This window comes from Lissotriton vulgaris, chromosome 7 (assembly GCF_964263255.1).
Source record: "Lissotriton vulgaris chromosome 7, aLisVul1.2, whole genome shotgun sequence".
NCBI lineage: Eukaryota > Metazoa > Chordata > Amphibia > Caudata > Salamandridae > Lissotriton > Lissotriton vulgaris.
Window position 1 is genome coordinate 1,666,935,254 of NC_141695.1, and position 12,462 is coordinate 1,666,947,715.

General features: G+C 45.7%; 1 protein-coding gene across 4 annotated transcripts in view; it reads right to left on the minus strand.

Moving 5' to 3' along the window:
- The window catches only part of HCK (HCK proto-oncogene, Src family tyrosine kinase), a 216,870-nt gene that overhangs the window by 99,012 nt on the left and 105,396 nt on the right, over nucleotides 1-12,462 (minus strand). The gene's annotated exons all lie outside the window — the stretch shown is intronic.

Consider the following 12,462-nt stretch of genomic DNA (forward strand, 5'->3'; position numbering starts at 1 on the left):
CAGTCTAGGTAAAGCTTATTTAAGCCCCTATAGAGCTTCGCCAGCTATGCGCATGCGCACAGCAGGCGAGCCCTAAAAAACTAAAGTGTTATACTTTTACATTTACTTCGTATTTAGGATGTAGTAAATGTAAGCATGAAGTCTTATACTTCCTTTTTTTTTTTACTTATAAGGTCCCAAGGGCGAGACCTATTGGCTATAACAATGCTTTAAAAAGAACAAGCATTTACAATGCAATGGTTTTGCCTTTGTTAAAGTTAGAGCTATTGGCATTGGTTTTTTTAACATAAATAAATGGCATTGCCATTTACAATGCCACTAGCTTTATCTCTCGCAAATGACACACACAAACACACACAGAGCCCCCCCACACACACACCCACACAGAGCCCCCCCCCCACACACACACACAGCCCCCCACACACACAGCCACACAAAGCTTCCCACACACACAGCTACACAGAGCCCTCCACACACACCCACACAGCACAAGCAGGCAACAGGGGCACACGGAGGCACAAGCAGGCAACAGGGGCACACGGAGGCACAAGCAGGCAACAGGGGCACACGGAGGCACAAGCAGGCTACAGGGGCACACCGAGGCACAAGCAGGCAACAGGGGCACGAAAACGGAGGCACAAGCAGGCAACAGGCAACAGGGGCACAAAAACGGAGGCACAAGCAGGCAACAGGGGCACGAAAACGGAGGCACAAGCAGGCAACAGGGGCACACGGAGGCACAAGCAGGCAACAGGGGCACACGGAGGCACAAGCAGGCAACAGGGGCACACGGAGGCACAAGCAGGCTACAGGGGCACACGGAGGCACAAGCAGGCAACAGGGGCACACAGAGGCACAAGCAGGCAACAGGGGCACGAAAACGGATGCACAAGCAGGCAACAGGGGCACGAAAACTGAGGCCCAAGCAGGCAACAGGGGCACGAAAACGGAGGCACAAGCAGGCAACAGGGGCACGAAAACTGAGGCACAAGCAGGCAACAGGGGCACACGGAGGCACAAGCAGGCAACAGGGGCACACGAAGGCACAAGCAGGCAAAAGAGTCACAAGCATGAATTGTAATTTAGACGGGGCTGAAGTAGAGAACGGTCAGTAGGGAAGTAGTGCGGCTGGTGCAGTGGTACCAGGCCGAAAGGTGAGAGGGGCTGTCTGCACCCCAGTTTGGACAGTTTCCACTACCTAACAGGGATTGGTGGGAGGGGGGCGTACTTCTTGCTTGCTTTAGAGCTGTTACTTCGGGGACGCAGTGCACGCTCCTGCCTGCTGCCGCCAGGACAAGACAACAGGCAGGGAGAGGACAGGCTGTGAGAGGGCAGGGAGGGGACAGGCTGGGAGAGGGCAGGCTGGGAGAGGGCAGGGAGAGGACAGGCTGGGAGAGGGCAGGTTGGAAGTGGACAGGCTGTGAAAGGGCAGGCTGGAAGTGGACAGGCTGGGAGAGGACAGGCTGGGAAAGGGCAGGCTGGAAGTGGACAGGCTGGGAGAGGACAGGCTGGGAAAGGGCAGGGAGGGGACAGGCTGGGAGAAGGCAGGCTGGGAGAGAACAGGCTGGGAGAGAACAGGCTGGGAGTGGGCAGGCCGCGAGAGGTCAGGCTGCGAGAGGGCAGGCTGCGAGAGGGCAGGCTGAGAGAGGACACGCTGCGAGAGGACACGCTGCGAGAGGACAGGCTAAGAGAGGACAGGCTGCGAGAGGACAGGCTGCGAGAGGGCAGGCTAAGAGAGGGCAGGCTGGGAGAGGGCAGGCTGGGAGAGGGCAGGCTGGGAGAGGGCAGGCTAGGAGAGGGCAGGCTGGGAGAGGACAGGCTGGGAGAGGGCAGGCTGGGAGAGGGCAGGCTGGGAGTGGCTATGAAGGAGATTTGGAAAAAAATTGGTTCAAATGAATTTCCGTTAAGAATGGGATGGTGGGAATTCTAAGCAATTGCATGCTAAAATGAAGCCTGTTTCTGGCAAAAAAAATATGAGTCTCCAGTTTGAATTGGGAATTGGGGCATGCATGCCTTTTTCCTCTTTTCTAGCAGAGCCGTCCTGGATCCTTAAACCGTTACAGCTTTTTATCCAACAACAACTGCATTCTGAGATTTGTAGTTTAATGCTTATACATTGCAAGAATGGGCTGTTGGCTAAAAAGGCAGCACTAACTGAAGGGAACACATGCCATCTATTTGGTTTATAATATTTCCTTAACTTAACTACCAGGCAGAATTTGGAAGCTAAGAATTCAGCAAAATGCAGCCTTGATGAATTCAAACGCTGGGAATTAGTTAGGGCTCATACATGTCAATCTAAACTTTGTTAGCTTTGCTGTTAAAATGCTCGCTGCTCTATTGATTCTTATTGGTTTCTCATCTACTCCTTTGGGTCGTTTTCTAGCCTCCCATTTGCTGAAGGTCTCTCATCTGTCCCTCCCAATCCCTGACGGGCCTTTCATCTGCCCCTCCCAGTCCCGAACAGACCTCTTATTTGTCCTGCTGGTTCCCCCTGTAGGACCCTCATCTCTCGCTTCGGATCTTTGCCTTCTTCCAGCTCCCTACAGGGCCACTTACCTAACATCACAAGCCAAAAGCGAGGGGACAAAATAAATTACTTATCCAGCAAAGAAGATTAGAGCAAAAATGGAGGTAGATTGAAAGAGAAAAAAGAGAGAAAAAAAATATAATGAAAAATATATTTTCCCCTCTTTTCCCTCCCTACGTTATGTCTCTTTGTTCCAACAAATCGAAAACAAGGAAAATGCAAATCCATATTATACACTGCTGAAACAAGGAAGGAACAGTGCCAAAACCCAGTAAGAACACAGCTGAAACAAGGAAGGAACAGTGCCAAAACCCAGTGAGAACACTGATGAAACAAGGAAGGAACAGTGCCCAAAACACAGTAAGAACTCTGCTGCAACAAAGAGAAAAAATTGCTGACGCGAGGGAATACTACAGAAACACACACTCCATACCACCACCATGGGAACACTAATAAAACAAAGCAGATAAACTGGTGAAAATGGGCTCGCTACGGCTACAGAGGCTGTGCAGAAACAAAGTGGTAACACTGCATCAGGGGCGAGCGGAAAGGTGCGCTGTGTGACTTTAATGTGTATTATTGTTAACACGTACATGAAGCGTGTGTTTGAGGGTGGGACAGACACCCTGCCTGAAACTTATACTCGGGCAACTGTCGGTGAAACACAAGTGGTCATTAAATAAACATTAATTTTCTACGTGTTAAGGAACGTGTCTTATTTGCGCACCTGTTACAAAAGTAACCACTGCTGCCTTTGCTGCTGTTTTGCGGCTCGGCTCGGCCTTCGGCTTCTAGAGCCAGACCGGTGCCCGGGCTCGGCTCAGGCTGGCTCGCCCATGAGTGCTCTGACTCGCCCACCCAGGGTGCCAGCAATGCCTGGGGCCAGTGTGTCACGGTGGGTGAGGGGTGGCAAGAGGTGCCCTGCACAGCCTACCTCATGTAACCTCACTCGCTCGGGCAGTCAGTCACCCCTCACTCGCCCAAGCTGTGCCGGCCTCAGCCCTTCCCTCTGCTCCCCGGGGAGGCCCGCCTGCTCTGCCCCTCTCAGCCCGGCGGATTCCCAGGAATCCGGGCTATGTTTTCGGTCCGGATTCCACGAGGGGTCCCCTGGGCCGGGCCAACCTTGGCCGCTCCGTTCCCACCGAGTCACCGCTGCTGGGGGCCCGGGGGCGGGGTCACCGACTCGCCCCCCTCCCCCCGGACATTCCAGTGGGGCCATCAATAACTGCCTCATCATGAGCTGCAACACCCCAGACACAGCTACAAAGCTTCCAGTTCCAGTGAGTCCTCTCCCGGGCGTTCTCTTAGAATTTTGGGATTTGTAGTCCTGGTTTTACACTGGTTAAATAAAACCACAAGTCCCCAAATTCGAGCTTCTAGCAAGCTTTCTTTGCACGACATCCTCTCTAGTGACTTGACTGGCCTGCCACACTTCTGGACAGGCGACAGTGCCTGTGACAAAGCCAGTAGGGCTGGGACAGAGTTAGTCACGGATCCGGAAGTGTTCCCAGCACACACGGGTCTCCTCGTGGTAAGGCGCAGCCACCCTTGGAAGGCCTCACACTGCTATTGCCAGCTGGCGTTTCTGTAGCGCACACTCTGACACTGGCACGGCTTCCCGGCGCTTTCAGTTGTTCTGGCACACATAGGCCGTGAGCATGTGTGGTACTTGTGTAACTAAAGCTGGCAAAGACGAGCTGCACAACAGTGGAGGGGGGAAGGGCGCAGGTAAGATGAAGAGAGGGAGGAGGGGAATTTGACAGGTAGAGGCGAGTAGCGCCACGATGTTCAGCCTTCAAGCCTGAAGCGCTTCCCATTCCCTCCACCCTCTTATCGGTAACAGACGGCGCCCTGAGGCTGCTTGCATCACGTCACGCCTTATGAAGCCACTAGCCATGGGTTCAAGGGAGAACCAGATTCGGGGGCGTTCCCGAGGACAGGCTTTCGGCTGACGTAGCCAAAAGCCAAAAAATCTCGGGAACGCCCCCGAATCTGGTCCGGCATTGACGGACAGGCCCGTCTTCCAATGGCTAGCCTCCATTTATGGAGCTAGCCAATAGAAGACGGGGCGGATTCCAAGCCCCATATACTATTCTCATTAGGTTTTTTCTAGCACATGCGTACTTCGTACGCATTGGCTAGTCAAAACCTAAAAAAGTAGGGTTCCATGCAAAGCGAGTTCATGTTTCTTTGTGAGAAAAGGGAGGTAAACCGGTCAATGTGGAAAGGAAGGAACCTCGGAAAGAGATTCAGACCGTGTGCAGTGCAACTGAAGGGATTAATGGCTGCATGTGAAGTGTGGTGGAATTGTTACTTTTTGTTACGTTTTGGCCTGGCACTGAATTAAGAATGTTTACCGCTTCCCTTACAGTGCTCTGTGGATGACTCATGCTTCCCATACTCAGCAGTTAATTAGTTAGCAAGTTCCCCATCACGGTTATTAGAGCTGCGGCTGCCTTAAAAGTTTCCAGAGGCTTCAGACGCAGAGCAGACCGGCTGGCCGAGGCACTCTTGGTTTCTCTTGACTGCCTTGTCTACACCTCTCATCCAATATCCGGCGAATGGCTTAGCAAGGTTAACAGGAAGAATCTTACCTCCCCCCCTTGTCTTCATGCATTTGTGAACTAACAGGCTGACAGAAGAAATTTTGAAAATGAAACAGACTCGCTGAGTACCAAGAGTGTCTCAGCTAGCGAGGGTTGTGGTAAGGATGCACAGTCCCCATTGCCCATCCCAGAGGACTAACAGGCACATGCATCAAAGGATTTTGCCATCGCAAACGGTGCGAATCGCAAAAATCGGCCGTTTGCGATCGCAAAATCTGCTTTAGGAATGCATGAAGGGTGAAGGCCCTCGCAATTTGAGAATTCACAAATATTTGCAAATTTTCAAATTGCGATTGCATTTAAGGAATCGCATTTTGCGATTCCTTAAATGCAATGCATGAAACTTAAAAAAATTGCGATTTCGCAATTAGGGGAAGCAAATTACCATGAGGTTGGACCTCATGGTAATTTGCGAAAACTTTGAAAAATGCACTTTTGTGCATTTTTCAAAGTTTCATGTTGTGCACACACATGCCCTTAGGGCATGTGTGTGCACAACATATGTGCACAGATTGATTTCAGGGGTGCAACAGGGTGTCCTTTGAACACCACTGCACCCTTGAAATCGCATTCTGAATTTGCGATTCGCTAATTGCGAATCGCAAATTGAGAATGTTGTCCCATTCATTCCTATGGGCCTCTAGGCCCATAGGAATGAATGGGGAGGTATTCCTTAATTGCGATTTGCAATTTGCGAGTCGCAATTAAGGAATATTAAGAAATCGCAATTTTTTCAGCGATTTCTTGATGCATTGCATTTTTGCGATTCCTTAATTGCGATACCTTACTTTTCGCAATTAAGGAATCGCAAAAAGCAATATTGTTGCATGTGCCTGTAAAGGCCTACAAAATTACATATGTACACTTGTTTAATATGCAACAGCGTAGCGCACAGTCAACAGCTAAACCGGTGTTAAAGGTATTCTGCCCGAGTTCAAGCCACAGGTCTCAATATTTCAGTCCCTCCACCCCATTTTCCTGAGGATATTGAGGTGTCAATTTTAGATGATCTTTGCGAAATTGCTGTATGAAGTCTGCCATTTCTTTTGCTTGAAAAATGCCCATTGTCTGCTCTCAGTTAATGAAAGATGCCATGGGCTGCCATTAGTCTTTCAAATTTGGGAATTACCTTTTCCGGTAAATTGTGCTATTCACTATTTCGACGTCAGGGTACTTGAGCAGTCATCGATAACTACTAGAATGTGCCACCTGTCAGTCGGGCAGACCATCAAAGTCAGCACTATCCCACAGGGACTTTGGAACATCTTCCAAAATGACTGGCACCAGAGGTATTCTCGCACTCATGACTCGGATAGTGGGCATACTCGTCTAGAAGAAAGAAACACACTTTTGTGCATAGCCTACTTTTAGTTTTCACTATCCCTTGATGACTTGAGTAGGCCAAGCCCAGTACTTGCAGTGTCAGCCATTGTAGAATCACTAGTCGGCTGCTCTCAGAGGAGAAAGCCTGCGGGTGATTAAACCAGTTCTTCCCAACATGCAGGGATGTCATGATCTGAAGGGCCTCAGTGGTATAGGTTGGAGGTTAATAACCAAAGTCTTCCATTTACCTGTCCATGTGGCTTGGAGCGTTACCAGAAACCAGTCATTGGTGTTGGTTGTAGCCACAATGTCCTTCAGAGACATCAAGAGTGGATAAGATCTTTCTATCACCATCTTCATGTATTTCTGAGTGGCCTGGTCACTGGCATTTACTTCCTTGGTTGCTGTCAGTGGGTGCTATGACAAATATGTGACTGGGTTTTGACAGCCGGGTCAACCAGGAAGAATGCATATTCCTACAGATGGAGGATTCGTCTTCTCAATCCTTGAAGGGGCTTAAGAGGCAGATCACTGCAACAATAGGATGAGGGTAGTGTGGGCCGTGCACACTGTCAGCCGATAATCCCACCGATATAAGTGAAAATGCCTGCATCTTCATTGGATGGCAATGGCTTCTCGTTTGATCTGTGAATAGAACTGTTCAGTGGGTGTAAGCGCACTGCTGGCAACGGCCACTGGTGCCTATTCTCTGTATTTATGCCTCTTCAGAAGCAAAGCTCCCAGGCCTGTGGAACTAGCATCTACTGACAACTTAGAGTAATTGTTGAGGTCAAAGTATGGCAGGGTTATCCCCGCTGACAGGCCATCCTTGGTCTGTTGTTTAGACTCCTACATCCATGACACGGATGACTTGTTGCGCTCTGTTAAAAGGCCTCTCAGCACTATCCAGTTCTTTATAATCCAGCCTCAGAAGGTGACCAGGCCCTGTTGGATCTGATGTCCGCAATGTTTGCTGGATTTATGTCCAGCCAGTTTTCGGATGAAAATTGTATGAGAAGAAATGTATATCTTGTTTCAATAATTCATACTTGGTAGAATTGAGGGGGAGCCCACTATCTTGGAGGTGTTGTAGGACTCTTCTGATGATGTTCTTCCAGCGTTAAGGCAAACACCAAGATACTATTACTGGAACTGATGACCCTGGGTGTCCAGAGAACAACTTCTGGGACAATGTTCTGGAATACTTCAGTGGCACTGGAGAGTCCAAAATTCAGCCTCTTATACCTTCTTAGGCCCGGGTGTGGAGAAGATCGTGATATACCATGAAGGGGTCAAGCATTCGCAGATCATATCCTGATTTAAGATCCATTTTGGAAAACCAGCAAGCCCTGTTTATTTCATTGACTTATTTGTCCACTGTCGGCATGATATGCGTATCTTTCGATGAATTGATTCTGGATGCTCATGCCCACACACAGTCACACCTCTCCTATCGGCATAGCCTTCCTTATGAATACAATTGGATAAACTTAAGGGGCGAGCCCATTGGCTCCCTCAATAATATACGCTTTTTCCAATTTACAAAATTCCTTTTGTACTTTAGGCCGAAGACGGAATGTCACTCGAGCCATCTGTTGGACCGACTGATTGATGAACAGTGCACAGTCTTCACCTTTAAGCAGCCAATGCAGTGAAACAGGCCACCAAATTGTTAGGAGAGGTTCTCTAACTCAGGTCTCTGCTCATTATAGGCAAACTGAATTCGATGAAGAACTTCTGCCATCTGACAGCTTAAGAGCATCGCTTCCCCTCCTTTTGTGACATATTCTTTTGGTGTGATTGAATGTTCTTCAAGGGTATGTTTTACATTAAACAACCCCGCCAGGGGTAGCGGATTTGTATGTCCATGGGCATCGATTTTAATCTTCAAAGGATGAGCTGTCACTTAATTCATCAGGGTTGCAGAGGTCGTTCCGAACATAACATTGACTGATACTCCATTGTCGATCACAGCATGAACTAGCTGGTTACCAACTGTCTTTGTGCAGGGGAGTCTGTGCACTTCTGGAATTGTCTTTGGTCGATGGCGTGTACAAAATGAATTGTTTATTCTTCTTCATTATCATCATCCATCGGCACATCTGAAGTTATCAGCGTAACTGCATTCACACTCATCTTCCTTCATGGAATGGCCAAAGGAGATGATTTACACACTCTTGCAAAGTGGTTTGGTATCCAACAAGCAGCACATTTCTTGCCAAGTGCTGGGCAGTCAGCTTAATTAGGAAAACTACCCCAACAGCATCCACAGGGGCTGCTCCAAGTCTTTTTGATGCCAGTTTGGTCAAGCCGACATTTTGGTGACCATATTAACGATCACTGATTTGATGGGTTTGGAAGAGCAGTCTACATTTAGGTTGCCGTGACCAAGGAAATTCGATGGAGCAACCCAGAGTCAGCATATCTGGCAGTGATTTGCCCAGTTTATTTAGAATCCACTCGCAGCTTTGCCGATGCTCAGCCCTGTATGAAGGGGGCTCTGACGTCTTCAGTTTCATCAGCCTATGCCCATGTATGGGCTAGTTCTTTAACCCAAGTGAGGAGTTCATCAACTTATACTTCAGAGGTTTGTCAGGCTTGACGGAGTTAGAAGTTTTCATTATGAGGGTTCACTATTGTAGTGAAATGTTCGTTCAACGCGTTCACCCAAGTTAGGTAGGTATGAGGTAGGCCGTCATTTACACACTTGCGTGATGCTTTAAAAGTGTCTCTCATGTAAACGCAATGGTCTCTTAATCTCATCCAAAATAACTGTAGATGTGAAGTATATATCCAGCGTATCCACTCACAACATCCTTTTGGTTGCTTGCATTGAAGGTCATCCATAGATCACATTGACCAGTTTGGGTGGCATGCGTTGAGTAATATGAGGGCCCCTGGGCTCCTGTAATGCCAGTAGAAGGAACAACTATACGCAAGAGGGACACAACCTGGTTAAAAGTGATGAAATAGCCCCCTATAACATAGATACAAGTGCAGCTGGAGGACACGGCTAGGAGAGAGCTTGTTCGGGTTGAAGAGTTGGGGGAGCTGTCAAGCTGTGACATTGCCCCAGTAGTCCATGGCACTGGAAGGGGCTACTTATTTTGCGGATGTGCACATTGTGCAAGAGCACAATACTGTCACTCACAACCAGGTAAGCCAATGGCTGAAGTGGGCAGACCCTGTGGTCCATGCTGTATGCTATAGTGGGCGGAAGTAAACTGAAAATGGCATTACAGCAAATCAAAACAGGACCTTACATATGAGAAATAGGAGGGGATCACAATGATTATTTGCAATATTATTATTGAGCTGCTGCCCCATTATAATATTGAAAAAAACATGTCACTATGTCTGAATATTAGATGCAAACAAATTTAGAATTTGGACCAGTGTGCCTAGGCACTGGCCAAAGTTGGCATGAAAGAGCTGAAAGTGGATCATTAATTTGCTTTTCTGAACTCGGGCCCCCAAAATGCCTTTGGCCGAGGGCCCGCCAAATCCTAAACATGTCCCTGTTCAGCAGCCCAATGAATGTAGAGTGTAGACTGAAACAAACATATATATATATTTTTTTAAAGGTTTCGGCTATTGCTAGACAGTAAAATTGGGTAGTGTAGCCCAATTCTGTCGCAATGCCATTGGGTTGATTTGCACTATAAAATCTGCAAAAAATTTGTCACAACAGGAGCAGGTGCTTCTGTGGGTATAGATTTGGACACCGGAAAAAGAGACATGTTAACAAAAATATTACCAGGAAACTCACCTAAAATAGGAGGCCAGGGGATCACAGTAGCCAGGACCAGAGAAAGGTGTCAAAAAAGATAAAATCCCCTATCTCCACCCCCCGACCATACCTTCTCCCCTTCCTCACTCCAAGTTTTGTTTTCTTGTTTTTTTCCACCTTTTTCCACCTATAATGGTTTTATGTGTGAGTATGTGTTATTGAAAAGGAAAATATAGAATTGTGAACCAAAATAAGAGTATTAAGAGTGCAACAAAAGAGTATAGTGAAAAAGTGTGATAAAGTGGGTAATCGGTAGATGAAGGCTGGGAAGGAATCTCCATATTGAATGGTTCCCAATATAAAGCACAGGGGATGTCAAGAGAAGAACTGTAAATTAAGCCAAAAGGGTATTAATTAATAATTGCTGCCATTGCTTTACAATTACACTTAGCTCACATATATTGACAAGAATTTCCTTGCAAAAAACGAAGTGGAAATGCAAGGCTAGAGTGAATAACACACAGTGATAACGTGGGGCTACAGTAGCTTGCCCAATATAAAGGTATTCACAAAAGCACTTTTGAAGTACGTAAAGTAGCACTGCATTGCATACTCTTGAATTCAATTCACAAACATCCAAGTGGAGCTCTCCGGCTATGCCTTGTCTATCTTTTTTGTAGCAATTTCTCCAGTTATGCAAAGTATTTAGGAGTATATACAGGTGGGACGAAGGGGAATGGTTAATGGTGAAAAATGGATACAAAATGTGTGGGGTTAAGGGAAGCGGAATAGAGGGACATGCCAATACAAAACACCCCCACAAAAAAGTAAGACAAAAGCAATTCACAAAATAAACATTCAAATTTAGCAAACAGGCGCAAATGTTCTCCAGCCGAGCTGTGGAGCAAGTCAAGCACCACACATGGCTAAACACTGGTACTGGAACACACTCTTATAGAAAACCACACAGGCATGTGATACCACTAACACATATGAAAATATATTCAAGTAAATCAAAATTTTTAAATCAATCTTTAGGTAAATTATCTTGAAGTTTATTAACACATACCATTTTAAATATGTTTTATGTTAATGTTTAATATACCTAATAACAACTTAATAGAATATATTGTAAATGATAACACATGGCGCCAATTCACAACTGGTAAATCTACATGTGTAGATTTACTATTGGTAAATTTACTTTGAACTTGAGTAACTTTGCTATTTTGAACTATTCACAAAGTCTGAGTGCAAAGTTACTCAAAAGTTTATACTTTCATGTCTCCAGAGCCAAATTTATGAATGTGAAGTTAGTACTGCCAAAAAGGCACAGCGCCACAGATGGCCAACAACTGATAAGTCAATGCACTCCCATAGAAAATAAAGGAGGAGGGGGATTTAAAATAGACCTTTATCGGAAGAAAAAAAAATTACATGAATTTAAATTAATTAAAATAGTTGTAAATAGGAATAAATGTAATTTAATTTTTTATTTTGTATATTCAAATAATTACTCTTTAGGTTTCGTTAAGTTATTAGTGCTGTTTACAACAATTTTGAAATTTTGAATGTAGAAATATTTTTTGCAAGTTTAATAACCATTTTTACTTTCAATTATACTTTACCAGCGTGAGTTTCCCTTTTTTTTACTGTTCCCTATACTTTACTATAGTGAGGCTCCTCATGGTAACGTACAGAGAAAAGTAAAAAACTGTTAAACTTGAAAACAATTAGGACACATTTAGCAAAACTAACATTAATCATTTAATTTAATTTTTTTAAAAATTAATTAAAAAGAACAGCTAAAATCTAATACATTGTTAAGTTTCAGTGTTTTTGTGACATCACTTGTTACATTGGTAATCTTGGGTGAATAGGAGCTGGCAAAACGGATTTGAATATTTTTTAATTGCAAACATAAATAATCTTTGATCTAAAATTAATTTTCTTAAATTAACCTATAACTTTCAAATATGGAGCTCTCCACCTCGGTGGTGGAAGGCTTCACAAACAGTAGAAGGTAAACAGTAATAATGTTTCGGTCACAAATTCAGTCATAGAAGTATCCTCCCCCTCATTTGAAGAGGGTGGAGATTTGTAAGTCTAAATCTAGTTGTAAATTTACACATTGAAATGTAGAATTCTATCCATGAGGAGATTTACACGTAGGGGTAGTTGTAGATCTACAGGGGAGGGAATCTATACTTGAAAACTGTATGGCTACTATCACGCTGTATGAAGGTGGGCTCAGACAGGAAAGGAAGGAAGAG